At 41.4% G+C, this 24941-nt stretch overlaps 1 protein-coding gene and 1 long non-coding RNA gene across 2 annotated transcripts in view; one reads left to right on the top strand and one right to left on the bottom strand.

Annotated features, from left to right (window-relative positions):
* NDNF (neuron derived neurotrophic factor) overlaps positions 1-14855 on the bottom strand; it is a 42722-nt gene extending 27867 nt beyond the window's left edge. The window contains exon 1 of the mRNA XM_038564766.1: positions 14507-14855. The gene's annotated coding sequence lies outside the window, so the exon portion shown is untranslated. The remainder of the gene's footprint in view (positions 1-14506) is intronic.
* A 421-nt stretch (positions 14856-15276) lies between these two features.
* LOC106560046 overlaps positions 15277-24941 on the top strand; it is a 44568-nt gene continuing 34903 nt past the window's right edge. Inside the window, exons 1-2 of the long non-coding RNA XR_005373974.1 lie at positions 15277-15327; positions 15562-15707. This is a non-coding gene — a long non-coding RNA (uncharacterized LOC106560046). The remainder of the gene's footprint in view (positions 15328-15561; positions 15708-24941) is intronic.

Here is a 24941-nt window from a genome sequence, read left to right as displayed (position 1 = left end):
CACCGCCATCCACCGAGGAATCCTACAGGCAATAGGCTGAATGAGAATGAGGGGAGCTGCACAGGTGCGGGCAGGGAAAATGCAGATGGTGAGCTCAGTGACAGGCAGGAAAGAGCAGACTAGAGACAGCAAACAGGTCACTAGCTGGGCTCTTAGGATAGACACCAAACTTCGAAGTACAATACCCTAAAGCAGAAAAGTCAGCAATCTTTTCAGACATTTTGTAATACACAGAGTAAGGGTTCCCTAAATACCCATTGACTGGTGGGCCACACTGAACAACCACCACATCTGCTGAGCAAAGAGCATGACTAGTTTTGTGTGAGAGCCACAGCAAGGATAAAACAAAATACTGTAGCAGGAACAAAGATTCTAAAAATAATCTCTCTCACTCATCCATCAGCAACAACCTCAAATTTTCACGTATTTTCCATCTATCTCATACTACCTTCTCAAAGGAACTTCAAGAATTTTAAAAGCTTTTCTCATTCTATTTACCACACTAACAAAACCAGGTATTTAATTATTCAGCCTTGAAGACACTCCTGTTCTCATGACAAACCTGGTTTCAAAAATTGCTTCGGTAATTCTCCCAGCTATGTCTGCTGCACACATGGGCTGAATATTCCATAAAGTTTTGATCAAAGAGATCTTTATAACCCAGCTTCCAGTGATGTAATAAAAAGTGATACTCATCAACATGGCAGGGACAACAGGAACTTTTTTCTTTTTATTTTTTTTAAAGAGCAAGCATGATGGAATTGCAGAGTTCACCGGCTGATTCAACAAATGTTTATTGGGCACTTACTCTGTGCCAAGCACTGCCTGAGATACTGGGAATAGGGCAGTGGACAAGATGTGTGATGTCCTCATGCTTGCAAGGCTGGCCCTTCGGTAAGTGAGGGAGGTGAGGTATGACTAAGCATCTACGTGTGAAGAGGTCGGAGGGAGCCCTGGGAGGGAATGTTGGGGGTGGGGAAGAGCCCTCCTAGGCTGAGTGGTCATGGAAGGCCTCTCTGAGGAAGTGACATTTCCACAGGGACTTGAACAGAGGATTAAGTCATGGAGACCGAGGGGGAAGGATCTATTCGGTCTACAGGGGGCTTTATGTCCAAAAATCTGCCCCACCTGTGCCTTAGCTATAACCCTCAGCCACTAAGGGGGACACAAGCGCAGCCCACAGGGACCAGAAGACAGCACTGACTCTCTGAGGCAGCCACAATCACATCTGGCGAGGAAGAACTGGCCAGTGTTAAATCCAGGAATGCTGGGATGGGTGGTGACACCAGATGTTTTAAGGTCCGTTATCAGATGAAAGAGGGATTAGAAGCACTCTGGCTGGCCCAGCTAGTCCCAGCGGCTGGCATGGGTCTACAAGGAAGGAGTTTGGGACTCAGTAAAATAAAGATTTATCTGACAAAGCCGTTAAACTGAACAGAGCAGTTTAAAAAGTAGGAGGTGTTCTGACAGAGAAAGGATGCTTCCTGACTTTCTGGAGTGATATACAAAAAAAAAAAAAAAAACCTACAAAATCTACAGGAAGATTCTTAATAGGATTGCAGCAGTGTGATACTAACCTAGATGGTTGTTATCTGAGCCCTCTCCGTACCCTGCCAGTGAGTGGACTGGTGTTTATTAGGGGCCTACTGCAAGTTCCCTGGGGACATGAGAGGTTGATAAGGCAGGATCGAGGTCTTCCAGTGAAACCAGAGACTTTGATTCTTATGGCACTTTCTTACTTGAATTATAGCTATTTTAATATTTTTTCTCGTCTTAAAAAAAATCTTCATGAGGTTTTCATAGCATGAGTTTACTCAAGTAAGTGCCCTTTAGAAAAGATTTTTTTACTCATTTTTCTATCTCTTAGATAGACTTTTTTAGTTCTTTCACAAAGTGGGCACTAAATAAATGTTTGCTTAATTCTACTGATTTCAAGAAGTTTACTGTAAGGAGTAAGGTGATCAGAAATCTCTGCCTTCATATTCTGGACTATGCAAGGCAGCTGGGAGTGGTCTCAAGGCTGATTCTTAGCTCCAGGCCCATTTTTCCTTCTGGTGCCTGGGTGCCTAATACTCAAAGGTGTGAAGGGGCTCAGCGTTGTCCTCACCAGGCTAGATGCAGACTGGAGTGGGAATCGGGGCCCTATTCCTTCCTCTACCAGGACACTTTTGCACCATCGAGCCCACCATCAGATTAAGTAACTGCGACCACTCCTGAGCTGCCTTGGTTTCTTTTCATGTTTGTTGACTGAAATGGAAGAGTGGTTCTTGGCAAGGCCGCTGAAGGGTCACCCAGATGCTGCCTGAAAACCAGTACATGCTAGTTTTACCTCAGTGGCACCGTCCTGCCAGGTGCCAAACTAGGCCTTGACGTTACCTGCTTTTCTTCAGTCTCCATCCCTGACTAAGCAACACATCCTGCCAACCTACCTGCTGCCTATTCTCTCAGATTGGTTCTCCCTTCTCTGTCCAAACTGCCAGTCCCTCAAATGATCCACTTCCTGCTTCTCACACCTATTTCCCACATTTCTCCTTATTTTGCACAGTGTGACACTATAAACAAATGTTTCATTCTTCTGCTGACAGAAGTAAAAAAAAAAAAAAAAGTCAGATGGTTTCCCGTGAACTGGAGGATCAAGTCCAGGCACCTGAGGTCCTTGACCTCGCTAGTCCCTGTGCCCAGCTCCTCTCCTCCAACTCCCCACACTTGGCTCCCAGCTCCCAACAGGTGCTACAGCCCTGGGCACAGGGGCCACCTCTGTAGGGTGCCTCTGTGGCAGCTCCTCATTCTCCATGACTCAAGCATCTACTACCACGAGGAAATTTCGTTGTGCACCTTTTTATGCACATACTTCTGCCACAGACCATTTTAACTTCTCTGTGTGTGTATTCTTGAGATGCCCGGTTCTGTAGAAAGGAGATGCAATCTTTACGACAGTTCTTATGCTGATCGTGGAACCCAAATGCCAAGCAGACGTTCATGACATTTTGTGGGTATGTAACAAGTAAATGAAATTGAAAATAATAAAACCGATTATTATTGCTGATTTATGAAATTTGTTTCACAAGAGATATTATTAGCTAAATAGAAAAGAAGTTGTGGATGTTTTTGACAATTTTATGGGCATAAAAAGGTTTACTTTGTAAGACTTAAAAATTTGGGGAGTGTTTCTTTAATCTTTTGAAGGTTGACTTCATGGAAACCTGTTGGTTGGCTGCCATAGACGGGTGGTATGTGCTGGATGGTCCAGGGGCCTGGTAGGAGGATGCATTTTTTCTGTCCTTAAAAACACAGACATGTCCTAGTAAGAATAACACAGTGCACTGCTCAGCAGGACCTCTTTTCCCCTGAACACATGTAAAATATGGTTTGGTTGGGATACATTCTGATCAGAGAATAGAAATGCTATAGAACAGTGCTTCTCAAACCTGAGTGTGCAATCACACCACTCAGTTTTCCCATTAAGATGCAGATTCTAATTCAAAAGGTGTGTGTGGGGATCCTGATCCCTCTGCTTGGCTTCCAGCCTCTAACTATCTCGGCACAGAAGCAGATTCTCATAGCTGATGGGCTGTACTTTGAGTAGCTCTGTCTCTTCCAATCCTGTGACGGATTACCTGGTAATGGTGGCACTGTGATTTTCTTCTCCAGTATTTTCACTGTTCTTACTCTTTTTAAAATATTTTATTTTAAAGTAATCTCTACACCCAGCATTGGGCTTGAACTTACAACCCCAAGATCAAGAGTTGCATGCTCTACTGACCAAGCCAGCCAGGTATCCCTTGTTATTTGAACTTTCTGATTTCTAATTTTTACCTTTCTAATTTTACCTTTCTAATTTTTCTGATTTCTACTCATTACCAAATGTAATGTACTAAACATCTATTTAGCATAGATGACACGGAGATTATACACATCCTTTCCCCCTTTTACTTTGAATATTATTATTACATCAACACAATTTCACAGCTTTCTTTTCCCTATCTTCTTTATGTTAAAGAAGAAGAAGGAGGAGGAGGAGGAGGAGGAGGAGGAGGAGACGACGATGATGATGACAATGACAGGCAGGCTTACTCCCTCTGGGGAATATGTCTATGTTTATATTAAAGCCCAATAATAATGGCCTAGTGGAATTTTTAGGAGATTGTGACAAGATTCTAATTTCTTCGTATACTTAATGCAACTGGCAAATACTGAGAAATAAGATGCTATCAAAAAGAAATTATAATTACTATAGAATTATAAATACCATAGACTAAGAATTGGCATATGATTCCATGGACCCATTCTCATATTTTCCCAAATACATGATGGTCCCAAAACTTTGCCTCTTTACCCCCAATTGGCAGTTATTTTGATAAGACAGCATTAAAGCCTATCTACTATCAAAAAGTTTTTGAGGTTGCCTCCAGTGCTAAAGCACAGGACAAAATTAAAGTAGTAATTTAAAAATAACGATAATCAGGGTAATATAATTCAAAGATAGAAGAGTGAGACATATGTCCCGGGAACTTTAAGTAGTTAAAACAGTTAAACCTTAAATTATTCTTATTTCCAGAAAAAAGAAAAAAGGGGGGGCTACCCAAGTATGCAGTTGTCGTGTTCTTGTAAAAAGAAATAAGTTAAAGTAACAGTTTTCAAATACGTATTTCTTCTGTGATCTCTCTTACAAAATCTAAGGCCAGAAACAAACTATAAATGTAGAGCCCTGTCTTCGGAGAGATGAGATAATACCCCCCAAGGACACTGGTTCGTGACAATCTCGCAGTTGAGAGAACCTGAAAGAAAGGGTAGTTAACGTATCGCCTCTCTTTTCTTTCTGTAGCTCACTCTCTGGTCTAATGTCTCCAAGTTTGGGAGCAGTTAAAAGACTGACAAAGTAAAACAGAAAATGATCTCTGGACTTCGAGTAAGAAGATCTGAATTGAAGAGGTTCTGACTAAACCATGATTGGCTTTTGTACTTTGAACAAGCCTCTTCATCTCTTTTAGTCTCTGTTTCCTCATCTACAAGATGGACACAGTTATTCCCAGGGTTGTTATGAAGTTTAAAATAGTGGATACGAATGCTCTTTTCAATTGAAAAAGGGTTCTATTTATCTATAAGTCAGCTTATAAAACAGCTTCTCTAACTAGTTGCAAAATATTATTCAATAACAAAAGGTACGTGTTTTGATCTACCTGCTCTTTAAACAGGTATCAGAAGGAGTCTCAGCAAGAGGTTATTCTATCTGAATTTACCTAATCAGGAAAAAGTTAGGCTCCTATTTCATCAAAGACTGACTAGAAACACAGAGGAAAGCCAACACATTGGGTTTTTAAAAATCATCACATAAAACAGTAGGAAATTCTTAATATTCTTTTTTGTTAGCCTTGATAGACCATATTGGAGGGCATCAGTATTGTTTAACAAACAAAGATGGATTAAACGGATTCAAAGGTGAGTGTGCTCAGGCTGTTTAGGCACTGGATCTAGCAAAGGATTTCAGATGCACGTGTCGAGATTAGAGAGCTGAGGATCAGGCTCAGTTCCTGGGATGTTCTGCATTATTATTTCTGGATTAAGAGATGATTAAAGAACAGGGCACTCAAAAGGCAGATAATGTGGACAGACCCCACAGTCACTTTTAATGAAGACTTTATAGTAAATTATGATGATATAACACAAGCACGTAAGTCTGCAACAATCAGAGAGATGACAAGCCACAAAAATGCTGACCACAATTATTTCCTCTCTACTTCCCTCCCCATAAAAATTAAGATACACAGTTAGGTGTGGTTTTTCTTCCTAAAAAAAAAAAAAATTTTTAAGGGACGCATGAGGGAAAGGCTGCAGCTGGTGAGTGTTGGGGATCGACGGTGTTTAGTGGTCATTACACAGGATAGAGCCTGCCAAGAGAAAAAAGATGTTTCCAAACTGCCTCTTTGTTGTCATTGCTATGTAAGTGTAAATAAAACTTTAAATATAGAGATTTTAAAAGAATTATAGACTGAACTTTCTGGCTGAAGTGTTAATGTGTGTGTTATATACATATTTTCACTGTTTGAGCTTACTTATTACTCATTATGTTTTAAAGGACTTTCAACATTTAGACTATTTGGAATATGTGTCTATAATAATTCTCATTATTCCATTGAAATGTACAACTTCATCCAATTTGGGGGGAGATCATTTATTTCAAAAATTTTAAAACAGATCTAACTTAAAATCTTATCTCTTAAAAATGCCACATTATTACTAGATTGCTAGAATGACTATAAAGGTAAATTATTAGGAATTAACACTAATTTAAAAAGGGATTCTGCAGATTTTTTAATTTTCAGTGTTGTACCTTAACACATACTGACTTAAAAGTGGAAAAGTGTAATCGTCTTCCTCTACAAAATTACCTAGTAAGTTAACCATAACCAAAACCAGCAAACATTTAGCACATAAGCTGTCTATGATTAAGGTCTTATGAATTTAGATAAACTCAATGATATTTTTGAATCATTAAATTGTAAAAAGAAAGAGAAAGAAAGAAAGAAAGAAAGAAAGAAAGAAAGAAAGAAAGAAAGAAAGAAAGAAAGAAAGAAAATAAATCCAAGCAAATTGTTTCCTTATAAAGTAATTTGGAAACTAATATCAGTTTAAGAGTTTTAAATATTTCCATCAATTCTGCTTCTGAAACCAGAGTCTCCACTTTATTTTAAAAGTTAGTGAGTGTAGGTAAGTCTCTTAACTAAAACGGAGTCTCAGATTTCTCAGCAGTAGGAGGATTAATATCTTCCTCACTGGGTTCCTGTGAAGATTAAGGAAAATGATGGATGTGGCAGGCAGTACCTTGTAAACAATTGAGGGTTTTTCAGAGTAATAATATTGTTAATAAGTAGGATAATATCCATTCACCTTGTGAAGTTCAAAGTACAGGAACAACTTTAACATAAGTTAATAACTGGCAACTTTACGGAGAAACAATAAAATCTCGAATAAAAAATTCAAAATGTAATACAATATATATTTGTGTGAAAGCATTAGGCAGGTTAGATAACTTTTTTTAAACTCTTAAAATACTGAAAATTTCAGAAGATAATGGAGTATATTATCTATTTACGGGTAACAGAGGAATTATCAAATACTTATACATAAAACTAAGAATACTTTTGAAGATAATGGTGACTAATTTATTTGAGGGCTCTTTCAGCTTTCTGTTTAAGACCTCTGGTTCTGTAATGTGTTGTCTCCAAATCTTTTCGAATTGGGATTCAATATATGTTGCTTAAGGCATTCGACACTGCGGTGAGTATCATAGTTGATTATATTGGATGAGCTCCTACACTGCACATCTTTTCTCTGGTTAACTTGTGGGTAGGTAGGGCTGACTTCTAAATCTTGATTAGAATGTCATTATTTTCACCTGTTATTATATTTACTTCACAGAAGCTATCACCTCTATCATTATTGATTTTTTTAATGACCATCCAATATGCTGAGTAAGAGTGCCTTTGTCAATAGATATATTAACACAATGTTAACAAAACTTCTTTTCCTTATTTACACATAAGAGTAAATGTAAATAGAGCTTTTGATATTTTCTCCTTTCATCATAAGGGGTCATCTTGTGAGGCCAAGAGGATACTTCTTTTAAAGGAAGTATTAAAAAATTTTTTTTAAAAAATAATAAAGGAAGTATTTACAGCAGACCTCTGCTTTACAAGACCAATACTATCAAAAGCTAGATACCTGTTCAGTACCTCAGTGGTTTAAAAGAGTATTCTGTTTCTTTCATTTTATTGAAAAGATAAGTTTTTAAATACAAATATTCACTAGACCTAACCTTGCAAAGATAACCTCAATGTCCTTACCAATTCCTCAACATCGAGATTCCATATCTTAAATTCACATCAAGGTAGAAAGAAGATGAATAACATATTTTGTGGACCCAGTATAAAATGAAAAATTGTGGGGCCCAGTGCAAGATCTCTTGTTCAGAAACTAAGAATTTTAAGATGGTGACAGACAAGCATTCAACTAAGCACAGGAAGCCCTTCCAAGTGTGGTCCGTGAAGCTGGCCCCTGGTAAAACTTAAACTAGTATATAAGAAACAAAATCAATTATCAGAAGAAGAGAATACCTAGGGCTATTTTCATATTTGTAGTGGACACTGAAAAACAAAATTACTTCAAAAATGAAAAACCATCGTTTTGCAGATAGCATTTTAGTACCATGAGAGACCTTGGTAACACTGGGGGCAGGGTGGCTTCCCCAATACCTCAGGCCATCTCTCAAGGGACCTGCCGGCTTGTCCATCTACTAATACAGTTATGCCTGCTACTGTGATCTTCAGAAGGTCAAATCGTTATCTTCTATTTAAGAGGCAGTTTCATTTTTCATTAAAAACAGTAATATATTTTCATAGCATTTTAGCAACCTTCAAAGGATCACCCCTAGAACTAAAATATCTGAGACCTAGGGAGGCCAAGAGATAAATGATTGCTGTCTTTTCTCAGTTTGCCAGGTGTTTTTAGCTACCACTGCTGTTTCTGATCTCTGTCACCACTGTTGGCAACAAATCTCTCTTCAATTATAGGATCCAGTTACTTCTAAATCAATCCCAATTTGAAGCTTTTGATAATATCACTGAATTTTAGTGAATGCTGTGATTTTACTATGAATTATGACATTTATTGAGTGCTATCAACATATGAATAATATTTAGGTTTCAACCAAGACATATATACTTGTGTATTGTTATAGGTAAAATGTATTTGTTGTCTGCCTTTAAATGTATTTTAAACAAGATAACTAAAAGGGATCAAGTACATTTATGCTTATGTGAGTTGCTTGTTTTTTTGTTTTGTTTTTTTTTTGGTATGACTGGTAGTTTGATCAGAAACATATTTTGTTACAGAAATAAAATGCAGAGAGTTACATTTGGGAATGCCCATGAGCTTAGAGTACACATGACCTGAACAGAAAGAGAGTAATCAAAGGCATCTCCTAGGTTCCTATGGATTGCCGAGATTTATTTTTCACTATGATGTGCTGTAAATCATAACCATCTATACTCTTGTAGCCCTTTAGTTAGAGAAAATAACCCTAAATAAATCAAGCCCTTTTACACTAGCTTTTCCCTTTTAAATATAATATTTTCAAGTAAGTATCACAATGTTGCCCCTCATTTTGTCATCTATCCAGACACAGTATTCTCTATCTTTGCAAATAAACATTTGTTCATAGTTTCTATACTAAAATTTAAATAAAAGTCATGGTGATTTCAAAAACAAGATATCACCCTTCACAAATCTTTCTAATTATGAGTTCAGGTTTTACTGTTTCTTTTAGAAAATGATAAAATTCAGTCTCATTCTATATGCTCAGAGAACAAAATGTAGTTACGATGATTTTTAAGTTACAGATAAAACACCCACTTGAATACCGTTCATATTTTTTGGCTATGTCTTTAGATTGTGGAATATATGTCCTCTGAGCACACAGCTGGAAGAAGACAGTGTGTGTCTCACTTTCATGTCCGGGAGAAGACAAAAACTTGTACAGTTACCATGTACTACAGTCAGTCACCACTCTTTGTGAGATTGGCTGTAATCATTCCAATTAGAAAACAGACATGAGTGCATGTTGCTAACTCAATTTTTGTTATTTGGCTATTATATTTAAAACCCCCACACTGCAGAGGCTATTGTCTAAGAGGTCTGCTCAAATGAGTCCATTTCTAATTATGTGTAATTATGTTTTTATTGAGTTCCTTCCAAACTTAATATAACCCATTGTTTCTAAAAATGTTTCTTTTTCTCATAACTATATTCTTTCAAAAGAATAGCAACAAATTCTTTCAAAAGAACAATTAAGGGACATTGGAAAAGTTAACTGTATACGTTCTTCCATAGTTTTCTTTTTTAAAGATTCATTCAGAGTTTTCACAAGTGAAACTAAGAATACTTCAGAGAAATATACAAAATTTTAAATATGTGTCATTTTCAAATTGGATACAGGAAAAATTAACAAATCAAAACCAAAAACTACTCACCAACTTACTATAATAAATCAGTTTCCAAAGGATCTGGAAATTGTTGATGGAATAATGACATGTAATCTTGGAAGTTTCTATATTTAAAAACTTGAGGTCTGTGGACTTTAAAGTTTAAATCACATTTAGTTCAGTGAGTTCTTAAAAATTTTGACATTGTAACAGGACCCAATACCCAGCTGTTCTGTGGTCAAATCTGTCTATCCCAAAGGGAAAAATCTGCAGAAACATGGCCAGTTTGATTTTATCCTATATTGATCAAATACCTTACTCTTAATTTGTAAAGTGTGAAACAAGTAATATCTTTTAAAATCTCGGATCAGTTAATAGTATATATTTTATAATTTTCAAATATTGCAAAATACTAAAATGTATAGATTAGTTGGTTTGCTGGTTTCAGTAAACTACCAAAAGAAAAGGGGAATGTGTGAATATAGCATCTTCAGGTTTCGGAAATGTGTTCAGGAAGTAAGCAGCCAAGAATACACCTGCATTAGTTACTGGCTCGGGCACTGGTGGGCTACAGAATGCAAATGTCAGGTGTCATCTCAGAAGTGGCAAGGGATCTAAACACACGTCCTAACACAGATTCATCCAAATGGCATAGTTTTTCCCAGAAATATAACTGAATTTAAGATCAGTATGATGTAATAAAATATTAGCGTTTTGCTTTTCTATGTCATACTGATTCTTTTTTTAAACAATAGTAGCAAGATTATTTACTTTTCTTCCTAGGTGAAAATCAACATGTGGCAGCATTAGTGTGTATATCATAGGTATCAATTTACACCATAACACAGTGTTAAAATTAGGCAAGATTTAGTGTTAAGTTCCGGGTTCAAATTGCAAAGCATTTTTAAATGGAGTATTTAAATTTTGGAGGACTTTAACTTTGAGATCAGTTTGAAAGCAAAGATTTAGCATCATTTACCACTTACTACTCAGCTATAACTTGTTAAAAGTTGTCACTTCTACTGAATGATTGTGAATGAACTGGATAAGGATAAATCACACTCTTCAGAATAGTAGTTCCAAAATAGACATTTAGGGGTTCTAGACACTGTTTCAAGCTCAAGTGAATAATTTGAATGAGTTTTGTAGATCACACTTGCCTTTGGCCCAATATAGATGCCTTTGGGATAGGATTTCCTCCCAGTGACTAAGCTGATGGCAACTGACCCTGGCGAGGTCCAGTCCTTACTTGGATGCTACTCTGGGCTCCCCAAAGCAAGTCCTGACACTGAGACGGGGAGCAAAAAAGTGTGAAAGCACCGCTCAGTCACTGCATTCAACACTATCACTGGAATAACTAAGGAAGAAAGATTAAAAATTTTTTAGTGCACATTATGAGGAATTCACACTACTCTTCACTATTTGTAAACTCAGGCATAGTCGTTATATTTCCAATATCTACTCATTCATCGTTGCAAAACGATGATTATTTCTGTCCTAACAATGACAACAAGAACACAGTCAGTTTGAAAATAAAAAATTTGGCCTCTTGATAGACTGAGCAGAAGTACAATAGAAATGAACATAGGAGGGTAACAGCGGGCAGGTGCATTTTATTTCTACCTTTCCCTCTTCCATCCCAAGTAATCAGGGCTCTACCACACAACTTTTCCCCTATCACAAGGAGACTCTGGTCAATAAATCCAAGTGAGAAAACAAATATCTGGATCACCAGGTTCATGAAGCCAATCAAAGAAGTCACTACGTTATCTGAAGACAGACCCGCGATGGGGGCTACGATGGCTACGTCAGCATTCCTTCAGCATGGGATTGCCAAGGTTATGACATCACCCTTTGCTTTTTACCATTCATATGTCACCAGACATATGTTCAATAGACGCAGGACAAATAAAATGAGGGTCAGGGCTTCCCTCATTCTTAGAAGGATATTTTCCAATTATATATTTTGTTACATCTTAAGAGATAAAAGCTGTGTCTGCAAGTGATTAAAAGATGTTTTATATTCATGGTTTCATTCCTGTTGAAATAAATGCGTAATTTAAACCATACATGATTCCTAGCAATTTAGGCCCATTACAGAGTTCTAGCTTCTTTTTTATGATAGTTACTAATCAAAACAGAGTGTTGCTGCCACGTGGAGCCTGTGACTTCCACATACAGGTTTAATGAATAAAACGTCCTGACATAAAAATGAAAACAATACAGACAAAGCTGCAAGCCGTGGCGTTTCTGGTGTGTGGTAAAGATTAAGGACATTCGCTGAAGTTAAGAATTATGCAGAGAAAACACTTGTAATTTCTTTCTCTAAAGGAAGAATGAAAGGATTTTTTAGTGAAATCTGAAATAGTCACTAATTTTTCCAACTTCTGGACCCCTCATTCCCAGCTGATTCCCCCTCCTGAAGAACCTAAACTCATCAGAGTCACTTTTAAAGGATAAATGATGGGATATTTTAATGTAATCTTGCATATAGGTTTAGATTGAAAATGGGAATTGGGACCATAATTAATTATGTTGCCAAGTTTTTTGAACTTTAAGGAGACAGACTGAGGCAAACGAGGGCATTTCATAAGACTGCAACCTCCGAAAAGTTCATGGGTTAGAACTTTGGTAAAAATGACAGTATCTTTTTTGACGTTTAATTAATTCCATATGCAGAATGAGTGTGAGGAATTAATACCCTTTTGGTGTGTTCACTTTCTGAAACCACTGTAATAAGAGACTGACACAAAATGAAAACCAAATATAAACACGGTCTTCAGCTAGGGTACGGCCTTATTATCATCCTTAATAAACAATAATCAATAATGATAAATACTGAGAGCCCTCGGCGCACTCTGCCCCGTATGCATATCTGCTCTCGCATCCATCCATCACATCTTTCAGGATAATAAAACAATTCAATCCCATCAAATCCCCAAAACCGCTCCCTCTGGAGGGATGTTTTATCTCCACTTCTGCGAGCCCAGGGAGGATTTTGCTTGTTTGAAAGGGGCGGAGAATGGAGCGGGGGGGTCCTATTTTTTCCCATTGACGACTCCCCTGGTTCTCACAGGCGCTCAGGGACCGTGTGGGAGGAAAATGGGAGGAAAATGGGAGGAAAATGGGAGGAGGTGCGGAGATTCCCTCCTTCAGAAGAGAAAAAGAGTTCAGGAAGCCCGGGCAAAAGAAGGGGTGGGCGAGGGCGGTGCGGGACGCAGGGCAGCGCATCGGAGAGGCCAGCGACCAAGGGAAAAAAAGAAATTCTTTTCTGACATAGTAGGATCGAATGGTGAAAAGTAGACAAATTAACCAGCCCAACTAAGTTGCTAAGAGCACCTATGTTTAAAAAAAAAAAAAAAAAAATCGAACCCAGAGGTATTTTCTCAGCTTCACTTGTCGCCCAAGGTCTTGGTTTCAGGGAGCTACCTGCACCCAGAGCGGGAGATGGACAGCGCCCGAAGGGCACCGGGAGGGGACCCACGACCCGGCCCGGAGGAGAGCGCAACGCCCTCGCGGAGGTGCCCGCCGCAAACTCCGAGGGCCTCGGCGACCCGCGTGGACCCGGTGCTGGGGGCTGCGGCCGATTCCCCGGCCTCGCGAGGGGGCACGCGCGGGAGGGGGCGGGAGGGGCGCACAACCAAACGAAACTGCACCCTAAATTGTGCAGTTTGCCAAGTGTCCCAGGAGAAGAGCTGGGACCCGCGGCCACTCGTGCGCACGATCCCCGAGTGTCGGGGCCGCCCCAACTCTCAGCTCCGTACTGAAGGTAGCGCCGACCCCAGCGGACACGACTGGTGCACACCCAGGGCGAGGGCACGACGGCCTGTCGCGCGGTCTGGGCCTCGCTGGCGGCGCCGGTGCCCCCCACCCCCCACCCCCAGGCCAAAGCAGCTTCGGTCCCAGGCCTCCCTGCTCAGCTCGAGGAAGTTTCTCCAACGCTGCTCGCTACCAGGCGGAGGGCTAACGGGGAGCCGGGGCGGCAGGGGTTCGACCGGCCGGAGCGGACCCAGGTCCCCAGTGCCCCCCGCCCCCCGGGAGCCCGCGCCCGCCCGGCCCGCGGGCGAGCCCCGAACGCAGCGCAGGCGCCTCGCTTTGCGTCCCGCGCCGACGCGCCGGCAAGACCCGGGTCCCGCAGGCTTCGCGAGCGAAGGGCAGAGGGCACGAACCTAAGCGGAGGCTGCAGCCCTGCCGGCGCCCGGCCAAGCCCGGGATGGACGCTCGGCGGCTCTGCCGGCTCCGCCACGCCCGGGCCCCGGGAGCCCCGTGTCCCCGGCCTGTGCACCGTGCCTCCACCTCCCCGCACGGAGCCCGCGTGGAAAACCGAGGGAGACCTGCCCCCCACGCCCCTTAAGCCCTCAGCTCCTGGGGCTCTGGCGCCCTCGTCCAGGGCGACCGGGAACCTCGCCGGGCCCGTCCGAGTCGCGCAGACGAGCCCCGGGGCGTGAGCGCTCCCTGCGCCGGGTCTGGGGCTGGCGGGCTGCGGAGCCGGGGCGTCGGAGTTCGGCTTTCCTCTCGCCACTTACCTTGCAAAAATCTGTGTGATTTTCCTGGGAGGGGGAGAGGCAAAGAAAAAAAAAAATCCCTCCCCGAGGTGTGGTGTGCGGAACAGTCCACGTCCCCGGCCAAGATGCTGAGCGCCAGGACTCAGGACCCGGAGGGGCTGGGAGGCGGAGGGGGAGGCAGATAAAAGAAAAAAAGGAAAGGAAGAAGAAAAAGAAATCGGCCGAAGTGTCCCAACTTTGCGGTGGGCGCTGCAAACTTCAAAGGCGGGCGAGGCTGGCGGCGCGCGGCCGCCGAAGTTGCCGCGAAGTGGAGCGCGGAGCAGCGCGGGCTGCGGGGGTCCCGGGACAGAGCGGGGAAGTGCGGGGCGTCCTCGCCAAAGGCGGGGAGCGCGCGGGGGCCCGGGCGGCGGGACCAGGCTGCCGCGCCGAGCCGGGCTGTCGCGGGCTCCGCGGGCGGCCGCTCGGGGCACCGGCGCCGGGCTGCAGGGCGACGCGAGGAGAGCCGGGCGCGCGGCGGAGGCGGGTGCGCGGCTCGGGTGGCTCCGCTCGCTCGCGGCTCCGAGCGGGGAGTGTGTGCGCTCCCGAGTGTCACCGCCGAAGCCCAGAGCCGCTCCCCCGCCCGCCCCCTCCCTCCTCTGCCCGCTGCCTCCCCCCGCAGTTCCTCCCTCTCTCCCTCCCTCCCGCTGCGCGCCACCGCGCGCGCGCGCAAACACACACACACACACGCACACACGCGCGCACACACACGCGCACACGCATGCACGCGCGCGCGCGCCACGACCCAGCGCTCCCCGCACCACGAGGAACACTCCGCGGTCCTTAACCTCCCCGCCTGCCGCGGGGTAGGCGACGGGGGCCCGGCGAGACCCCCGCCAAGCCGCAAACCCCGGGGAGAGGCGTGCGCGGGGCCCTCGCACCGTCAGGGAGACCCGGGTGCACAATGGGAGGGGGGCTCTCGGGTTGATGGGGGGTGGGGGGGAGGCGGGAGCGGAGAGACGAGCTAGATCCAGAAGGTCGGAGGCGGAAAGCAGGGTGTGCAAACTGTGCATTCATGTCCCACTTCTCACCCGCCGCAGCCCTCACTCGGGGAGCGTGGCCACCTCGGCGCGCAGCGAGCCTCCTCCGGTTGGAAAACTCAGCAGCTGTTTTAACAATTGAAAAGCGGCCCTACAGGACCAGTGAGAGACGGAGCAGAGTGTGTGAAGCCATTAAGGCTGACTAGGTAATTATGATAAGAAGTTACCTAATTAGCAACCTGGCCAGGGCATTGAAAAAAGGCTGGGGGGGGGGGGGAGTGCTGAGTGATTTAGTGATCTCATTTTCCCAAATGCGAACCTAGTTTCTAGCAAACCTGGTTTTTTATACCCTCGAATTTTAAGTTCTCGGAATGTAGTTTATTAAGATACAGTGTCAGTACTGAACGCATGAAAAGTACTTGCCCCCTTCTTATTGCCACGGAGAAATGGAGATAAATAAGATGAGAAGCACCCTTACCGAGGTCGTACTAACAACTATGGTCTTTTTGTTAAAATACCTGGTCACAGAGGGCGGTGCAACGAGGCTTCCGAAGTTTTGTGGCTCCTAGGTGAGAACACTGCCATTAGATGGATTTATGAAACTGTTTATACCCTACAAAGTAGTTTTGTAAAAGCTGTAGAATATTTAAATACTAACAAGGATGTTGACATCACTGTGCAAGCTTTTTTCTTTCTTTCTCTTTCTTTCTTTCTTTCTTTCTTTCTTTCTTTCTTTCTTTCTTTCTTTCTTTCTTTCTTTCTTTTTTTGTTTTTTTAGCATATGACACAATGAAGTGGGAAAGGGGGTCTTCTGGTCTCTACTCAGGAGATCAGGGGAAATGACTCCAGCATTTAATGGATGTGACCCAGAGCTGATCATTGGGCATTCATTAATGAACATTTATTAAGTGCCTGCCGAATACTATGTATATTTTTGTGCTGTGATTTCAAGGTGAGACCTAGTGTATCCTGACTTTACGGAGCTCCCAGCCTGGTGGGGAGACAGAGGCACAAACGAAAGTGGGATTATCACTGTAATAAGTAGGAGTATTGGAAAGGAAATGGCTAACTCTTCTTTAGGAGGTACTCTTGATAGAGATTTTAGTTCTGAAGGATGAGGAAGAGAATGCCAGGCAAATAAGGATGGGGAGGAAAGGGCATTCCACAGACAGGAATGCAAGTGAAGAGTTTAGGAAAGTGTTAAAGCACTTGCTATGTGCTGAGAACTGAGAGAAGGTCGGTGTGGCTGGGTTGCAGCTGAAAGTAAGCAAGGCCAGGCCACGGGGCTCTAAGGGCCCAAAGAGCCGAAACTCTCCCAAGGGCGGTGCATGGCTGGGGAACTGTTAAGGGTTTTATGCAAAAACCTGTGTTAAGGTTTCTAACTGCCATCCAATGAAAGTTTTTATTTTATTTTACTTATTATTTTTAAAGATTTTATCCATTTATTAGAGACACAGAGAGAGAGAAAGAGACAGGCAGAGAGAGAAGCAGGCTCCATGCAGGAAGCCCGACATGGGGCTTGATCCTGGGTCTCCAGGATCAGGCCCTGGGCTGAAGGTGGTGCTAAACCACTGAGCCAAGGGGGTCTGTCCAATGAGAGTTTTTAAAAAGTTATGTCTGCTATTCTTATGGAAGACAAATGGGAAGGAGATGGCAATGAGGAAGTTATCTCCAGAGAAAGAGTTAGGGGCTCAATTAAGACCATGGAAGTAAAAAAAACAAACAAACCACAACAACAAAAAAATAAGACCGTGGAAGTGCCAACTGGGAACTTGGGACAGCTCTAGAGATATTTAGGAAATAGACAGGACCTAGTGGTTGATTGGATATGGAGGGTAAGGGAGAACCGGAGTAGTCTAGACGGACATGGAGGTTTCTGGTAGGGGCAAGAAGGTAGGAGATGGTACTATTTGCCAAGAGAAACAACATAGAGAGAGGAGCAGTTCTGGTAGGAACGTACTGAATTCTGTCTTAAACTTCTTGAGTTGGAGGCAGATGTGGGACATCTGAGTACAGCACTCTATAGGCTGTTGGAAGGAATGTTCCTAAGAGAGAAAATCCAAGCTGGAAGATCCACCAAGAATCATCAGCATTCAGGTATTTCTTGAAGCCAGGGAGAAGAAGAAGGCAGGCAGGACGAGACTTAGCATGGAACAGGGCAGAGCACCAATGTTCCATTCACGTAGGGGCAGATGGAAGAAGAGAAGCCTGCAAATGAAAGAGACAGAGACCAGAGAGGGAGGAGGAAACTAGGAGAGAGCAAGACTGATGAAGCCAAGAGCAGAAGGGCCTACTGACCAGTGCAGAGTGTGGTCGAAGGATCACAGCCTGAGGAGCAACTGCTACTCTTTACAAATGTCTCAGTGATCTCCACCTAAGCAATTATAGTTTATAGTATATGTGTGTGAAGGATCCAGATAATAGCAGGTGGGAGAGAAGGTGGGATCATGGGGGCAGAGAACACAAGTTCATTATCCTAGCAGTTTGGCCTTGAGGAAAAGGAGAAAAAGTTATAAGGAAAGCACTTGTGTAGAGGCTGTACTCTTGTCGGCCTTTCTTATGTGAGACACTTGGTCTTAATTGCATGATACTGAGGGGAAAGCAGGTGGAAAGGGAAAGGCTCAGAAGTCCGTGAAGTCCTCTGAGGGTCAGTTCCCTCCTCAGTATGGGCAGAGCACCCTAGCTGGCCTGTGAATCTCAGAGTTGGTGAGGAGTTTGAATCAATTGGAGGCTGAGATAGTGCTTTAAAATTGCCAGTAGGAAGAAACGGAGTCCAAAAGGCATTAAAGTGACTTATCGTTAACGCAGACAATTCATGACAGACCGAATCTATGTGACGAGTTCTATAAAAATATTTCTGTTTTAAACATCAGGATTTGCATATATCAATATACCTATCTTCTCAAAAAATATATACATATTAAATATCTTCAGACTTGGGTGATATGCCACATTAGATAGAACACGCACTATTTAGTCAGACAGACTTGTATTTAATTGTAGACTCAGATAATTATTTGCTATGGGGTAAATAGGTTTGCCTCACTGAACTGCAGTGTTGTGTTTTTTTTTATCAAGTATAAAAATGGAACAAATTGTAGCTGACTTACAGATGTTTCGTGAGGATTAAGTAGTATGCCATATTCAAGCGGTTTTTAAAAAATATTTATTTATTATTTATGATAGACATAGAGAGGGAGGCAGAGACACAGGAGGAGGGAGAAGCAGGCTCCATGCCAGGAGCCCGACACGGGACTCGATCCCGGGACTCCAGGATCGTGCCCTGGGCCAAAGGCAGGTGCTAAACCGCTGAGCCACCCAGGGATCCCCCATATTCAAGTGTTTGGCAGAGATTTAATTATCTATTTCTGAAATTACTTTTAAACTATGAAATTTACTATTTTTTTTTTAATTTTTTTTTTTTAATTTTTATTTATTTATGATAGTCACAGAGAGAGAGAGAGAGGCAGAGACATAGGCAGAGGGAGAAGCAGGCTCCATGCACCGGGAGCCTGATGTGGGATTCGATCCTGGGTCTCCAGGATCGCGCCCTGGGCCAAAGGCAGGCGCCAAACCGCTGCGCCACCCAGGGATCCCCGAAATTTACTATTATTCAATTGGGAGGAAGAGCCCGAAATGATGATAAAATTAAGAATATAATTAAAGTCTATATGAGAGAACTCCTTGGTCTTAAAGCAGCCATCTTCAAAGTATGGTCATTGACCCCTTGTGGGGTTCATGGGATCTTTTCAGGGAGTTTGGCAAGGCCAAAGCTATTATTGTATTAATTATAAGATGCTATTTTTTTCTACTATGTTGATATTTGCACTAATAGTACAAAAGCAATGGTGGGTAAAACTTGCTAGCACCTTAGCATGAACCGGGGTAGTGGAACCAAACTGTACTCGAGTTGTAGTCTCCATTGCCACATATGTCTCTTTCTTTTAAGAATGTCTTTGATGAAGCAGTAAAAATAATTCTTTTTTTTTTTTATTTAAACCTTTGAATCTGTCCTTTTAATATTCTGCATGGCAAAAGGAAGGCACATATAAAATTCTTCTGTGGCATCCCAAAGCAGTGTTAGTCTTGGATTAAAACCCTTGAGTAATTGGGTCATGAGCTAAACTAGCTGTTTTTTTTTTTTTTTTTCATGGTACATAGTTTTACTTGAAAGAACAACTGACAAGCTATGGTTATTTACACTTGGATGTTTTGCAAATATTTTTTTCAAAACAAATTAAGTGAGCCTGTCACTTCAAGGTAAACAACTGGAAGTACTTATTTTCAATGAAAACTCTGAGCTTTCAAGTAAAAAATAGAGAATTTGGAAAACTTGTCTCTGTCACCATGAGCTTGGTCGCTTTCTTATATTTAAGGTCTTTTGTAATAAGACTGTGATCATTTTAATTAATGTGGCTTTTGATATTATACAATGAAATGTATTGTATTTGGAAGATCTGCATGACTCAGTGAGCCGGTATTTTCCAAATAACCAATTACACATGATGTTATAAAATCATTCATGAGTTAAAGATCCATTCAAAGTACAAGATAGATTGAAGAATTATAATATAATGGAGTATGAAAATTAAACTGACACAGTTTCATATTCCACATTACAAGGTTTAAGAAACTACTGCTTGTTGATTTTTGGTATAGCACCAAAGAAGAATATCCAGAATTATTAAGAGTGTTATTAAAATGCTGCTTCGTTTTCCAACTACATGTCTGTGTGAAATGGGATATTCTTCATCTACTTCAAACAAAACAACATATTGCAATACAGATTGAATATAGAAGTGATATGAGAATCCAGCTGTCTTCTACTAAGCCAGACATTAAAGAGACTTGCAAAAATGTAAAACAATGCCACTTTTCTCACTAAATTATTTTCTTTGGGAAATATAGTTATTTCCAGAAAAAAATGTTATGTTAACATGTAGCAGCTATACCACAGTTATTTTAAAGTATATTTATGAATATTTTTAAAATGTATGTTTTAATTTCTAGCACAGTGAATACCGATAGCAATAACCCACATAAACCAAAGTTCCTTGGGATCCTCAATGATTTTAAGACTGTAAAGTGTTCCTGAGAACCACTGTCAGATGGAATAGGCTCAATCATGAGAATAGATTAAAACATTATCAATAAACTGAAAGATAATTGTTGGAAAGTCTATATAACTCCTGAAGTTTGGATTAAGCACTATCATACTCCTGGCCATACCACTGAATCAGTACTGGGCATTCTTTTGTTGGCACAATTTCAATCCCTTCCCCACCCCACCCCACCCTCTCCATGGTAAGGGTTGTTGCACAATTCTTGAAGTGGTTCTCTAAAGTTCCTTTGAAATTAATGGTTACCTCTAATGTGATGACTCTAACACCCTGAACCAATGTAAAGGTGAAACATTAAGCCTGAGTCACCCTTCATTCTTCCTGAGGGCATTCATTCACATAATAAATATTTGTTAAGCACCCACTATATGTCATGCATTATTCTGACTGCTGGAATAAGAGAATAGACAGAGCCCTTGTTCTCCAGAAGCTGAAGAATTAGGTAATTGCTTTGTGATATAATAAGGGGTGTGTGTGCTATGCAGTCCATGAGGAGGATGCGGGTGGACATCAGGAAAAGATTCTTGAAGAAAGTAACATCTAAGTAGAGACCCAAAAGATGGATTGGTCATTTTGGACTACAGGATGGGGCTGTGGAGTCAATAAGAGTTGGAAGGAAGAAAAAACATATAGGGACTATTACCTACTGGAGATACATGTTACATTAGGGAGTGACATATTTAGGGAATATTACAAAGAAGCCATTACAATAGAAAATTGCCTTAATTAAATCACTTTAATTTTAAAGGTGTAGATAAGATCAACATAATTTCCTTGAGTTTTAGTTTGTTTGAGAATTAGAATGGTATATTTAAAAGTTACTCTAGGGCAGCCCAGGTGGCTCAGCGGTTTAGCGCTGCCTTGGGCTCAGGGCCTGATCCTGGAGACCCGGGATCGAGTCCCACGTCGGGCTCCCTGCATGGAGTCTGCTTCTCCCTCTGCCTCTCTCTGTCTCTCTGTGTGTCTCATGAATAAATAAATATCTTTAAAAAACAAACGTAAAAAAATAAAAGTTACTCTAGTACAGTGAAATTAATTTAACTTAAATCAGAATCACCATTATCTTACGAAAGAATCAATGGATTAAAAATATTTAACATTTTATTAAAAACCTCAAACATAATTTTGCATAGACTTTTAAAGATTAATTTAGTACATTGAAAAGATTATTTACTTTGTTCAAGGCAGTGTGCTCACTGCTGAAAGAGATACCAAAATATACATAGAATAGTATTCGCCCAGGACAACTCTGAAAGAAGAGTTCATACTTCTTTCCTTTCTTTAGACATTCAAGAAATATTTATCTGTGAGATCCTGAGGCTGGGCTTTTAAAAAGACAGATGTTGCCCCTGCCCTCAGAGAGCTTACAGCACAATAGAGCCAAATCAGTTGGCTTTCCAATTTCGGTCACAACATTAGACACCAATGGATAATTGCCAAAGGAGTAGTAAACATTATAAAACAGAACTTACTCACTTTGGGAAAGGTTTGGATTGATGGAGAAGAAGGCGAGAGCATCAAAGCCACAGCAATATCGTTGGTAGAGAGTCGGAGGAAGAAATACCCAGAGGCAGTGAAGAGTACATTTTGGCTAGGATAGATTTTGCTAATGGAATTAATATAGAAAAAGAAATTAGATACATACATAGATTGGGCAGATTGGAGTGATCATGTTAAAAGAGGTTTAGACTTGTTCCTCTTGGCAATGGGAAAACTTAAATAAATAAACATTAAAGCAAGCACCATTTGCCACACTTAAGAAGGACACTCCTGGTTTGTCAAAGAGGCATTCTTTTGATTATAGTAAATGAGGGCCTCTTACAAAACATCCCCTATTTGTCTTACTTCAAGGTATATATCTGTCCATTCACTGCATTTCAGTATATATTTTAATATATGAAATTAATAAAAGCAACATTTTTGATATATTACACTTTATCAGTTATGTGCTGGGAAAACTAAAACATGTCTAAATGTCAATCCAGAAAACATTTCCTGAGAACCTCCTATGTTCCAGAAGAAGGAATCAGACATTGAGTCTCAGCCTGTGGTGTCCTATCACTATTTTTTGGTCCAGGCTGGTTGACCAAATCAGCACGGATTGCTGTTTTCAGTACCCTGCACCAGATCAATTATATAGCAGTGACCAACAGTGCAAGCCTAAGCTAGCAGTGATATTGTAAAGGATACTAAAGTTCTAGGCACACAAAAAGGGAGAGAGGAGAAAAGTCTGGAGTACAAAAGGAGCTGAAAGAAACAGGGATAAGGATGCTTTCTTAGCTATAACAGGGAGTCCAGGGGTATGTGATTAATATGTTCCTATAATGTGGGATTATTTAAAAATTGCTTTATTTTCTATATTTCATGGCTTGTTTAGGCACAGCTAAAAAGAAAACTCTTTCATGTGGGCAATTTAGCCCAAGTGCCTGATAGTTCCATGCAATGATATCATACGCCTTAAGGCCACACAGACACAAAGCCTGGTTATTTTTTAAATGTTGTGAAGCTGAATGGCATGAGATAGAGAGGAAAAAAACACAGACTTCTGAGTCAGAGGTCTTGGGTATGATTTCCTACATTGCCTCTTAATAACTCTGTCGTGTGTGAACTCGGAGAATTATTTAATCCCTCTGAGGCTCTGTTTTCTTATCTGTAAAATGGGGAGAGTAAAATTTCTCCGATAGGGTTACTATCAGAATTAGACTGTTTTAAATATGTAAACTGCCTGATACAAAGATAACACACTAAATAATTGGCAGTTCTTATTCCCTGGATTTAATTTGCCTTAAATTTAAATTCAATTTGCATAAATCATTTGTCCCTATGTAAGCAGAAAAACCATTTTTAAGTGAAAAAATAACATGAATGGAACATTTAGAACCTACTTGTTAGGATGAAAAGAACATAATTTTCCCTAGTTCTCAGATGAGGAAACAGATTTATTTTTTTAAAGATTTATTTATTTATTTATGATAGACATAGAGAGAGGCAGAGACACAGGAGGAGGGAGAAGCAGGCTCCATGCCAGGAGCCCGACGTGGGACTCGATCCCGGGACTCCAGGATCGGGCCCTGGACCAAAGGCAGGTGCTAAACCCCTGAGCCACCCGGGGATCCCCAAGGAAACAGATTTAGAGGCACAAGTGACTAGGCTGGGGTCTGATCCAAAGCCCCTGCCCTTAACCAACTCTCCAGGCTGTCCTGATATGTTACCTGAAGCCCTTCTAGCAACTGTTTTCACAGATTCATTTTTCCTTTTTTGGTGCTGTCGTATTAATGGGCAATTTTTAAAAGAAGATCTTACCACAGAATCTGATTTGGTGGCTCCTTGTTGGCACTCCATAAGAGCAACTGTAACCACACAAACTGTTTCCACAAAAGCATACCGATTGATCAGTTCTAGCCACAAACCTCTTAGGTCCCAAGTCTAGAAGGTTAAACCAGAGGGAGGTGGAGTAGTCCAGACTGAGTTAGCTGCCTGAGTTTTTTACTAGACAACCATTGAAACTCCGTCTTATCGACCTAGCATGGGTGCTTCCCTAAAGGTATTTAACACATTTTGTCTATGAAAAATGGCATGGATAGGAGGCCTAACACAATTTTAAAAATCTTAACATGTGCAGCTCACAAAAAGTAGGCATATGATTATATGTGCCTGTGATTCAACCAGTTTTCATGACTAGTACCTTGTTAACCCTAGAGCTCAATTACTTTAAAAAAAAAAAAAAGAAGGCATCTCCTCATTAACCTTTGACTGTCTAATCCTTATATTAATTGAGTGGTATCTACATGCCTGCTACTGTTAGCACTCACTAGTCCTCACAAGAGCCATCTCCCAGAGGTATTATTACAATCCCCATTTTCCAGATGAAGCTACTGAGGCTATCAGATTTTCTCATATTTCTTGCCAACAAGAAATCTGAACCCAGGCATCATTTTTTTCTATGACACTCTCTTCTCTTCTTTTAGAATAGATTCAAGGTGGTCCCTCACAAATGTGAGGAATGAACTAAATAATGAAAGGATGTTAACTCCAGTCATATCGACATCCATTCTCAGCCTTGCCTTTTCTTTCCTTTTCTTTTCTTTTCTTTTCTTTTCTTTTCTTTTCTTTTCTTTCCTTTTTTTTTTTAATATTTTATTTATTTATTTATTTGACAGAGAGCAAGAGAGCACAAGCAGGGGGAGTAGCAGAGGGAGGTGGAGAAACAGGCTCTCCGCTGAGCAGGGAGCCCAACAGGGAGACTTGATCCAAGGACCCTGGGATCATGGCCTGAGTCAAAGGCTTGGGCTTAATCAATTGAGCCACCCAGGTGCCCTT

Source organism: Canis lupus, chromosome 19 (genome assembly GCF_011100685.1).
Source record: "Canis lupus familiaris isolate Mischka breed German Shepherd chromosome 19, alternate assembly UU_Cfam_GSD_1.0, whole genome shotgun sequence".
Taxonomy (NCBI): domain Eukaryota; kingdom Metazoa; phylum Chordata; class Mammalia; order Carnivora; family Canidae; genus Canis; species Canis lupus.
The sequence above is the reverse complement of the archived record's forward strand: the minus strand, read 5'-3'. Positions and strand labels throughout refer to the sequence as shown.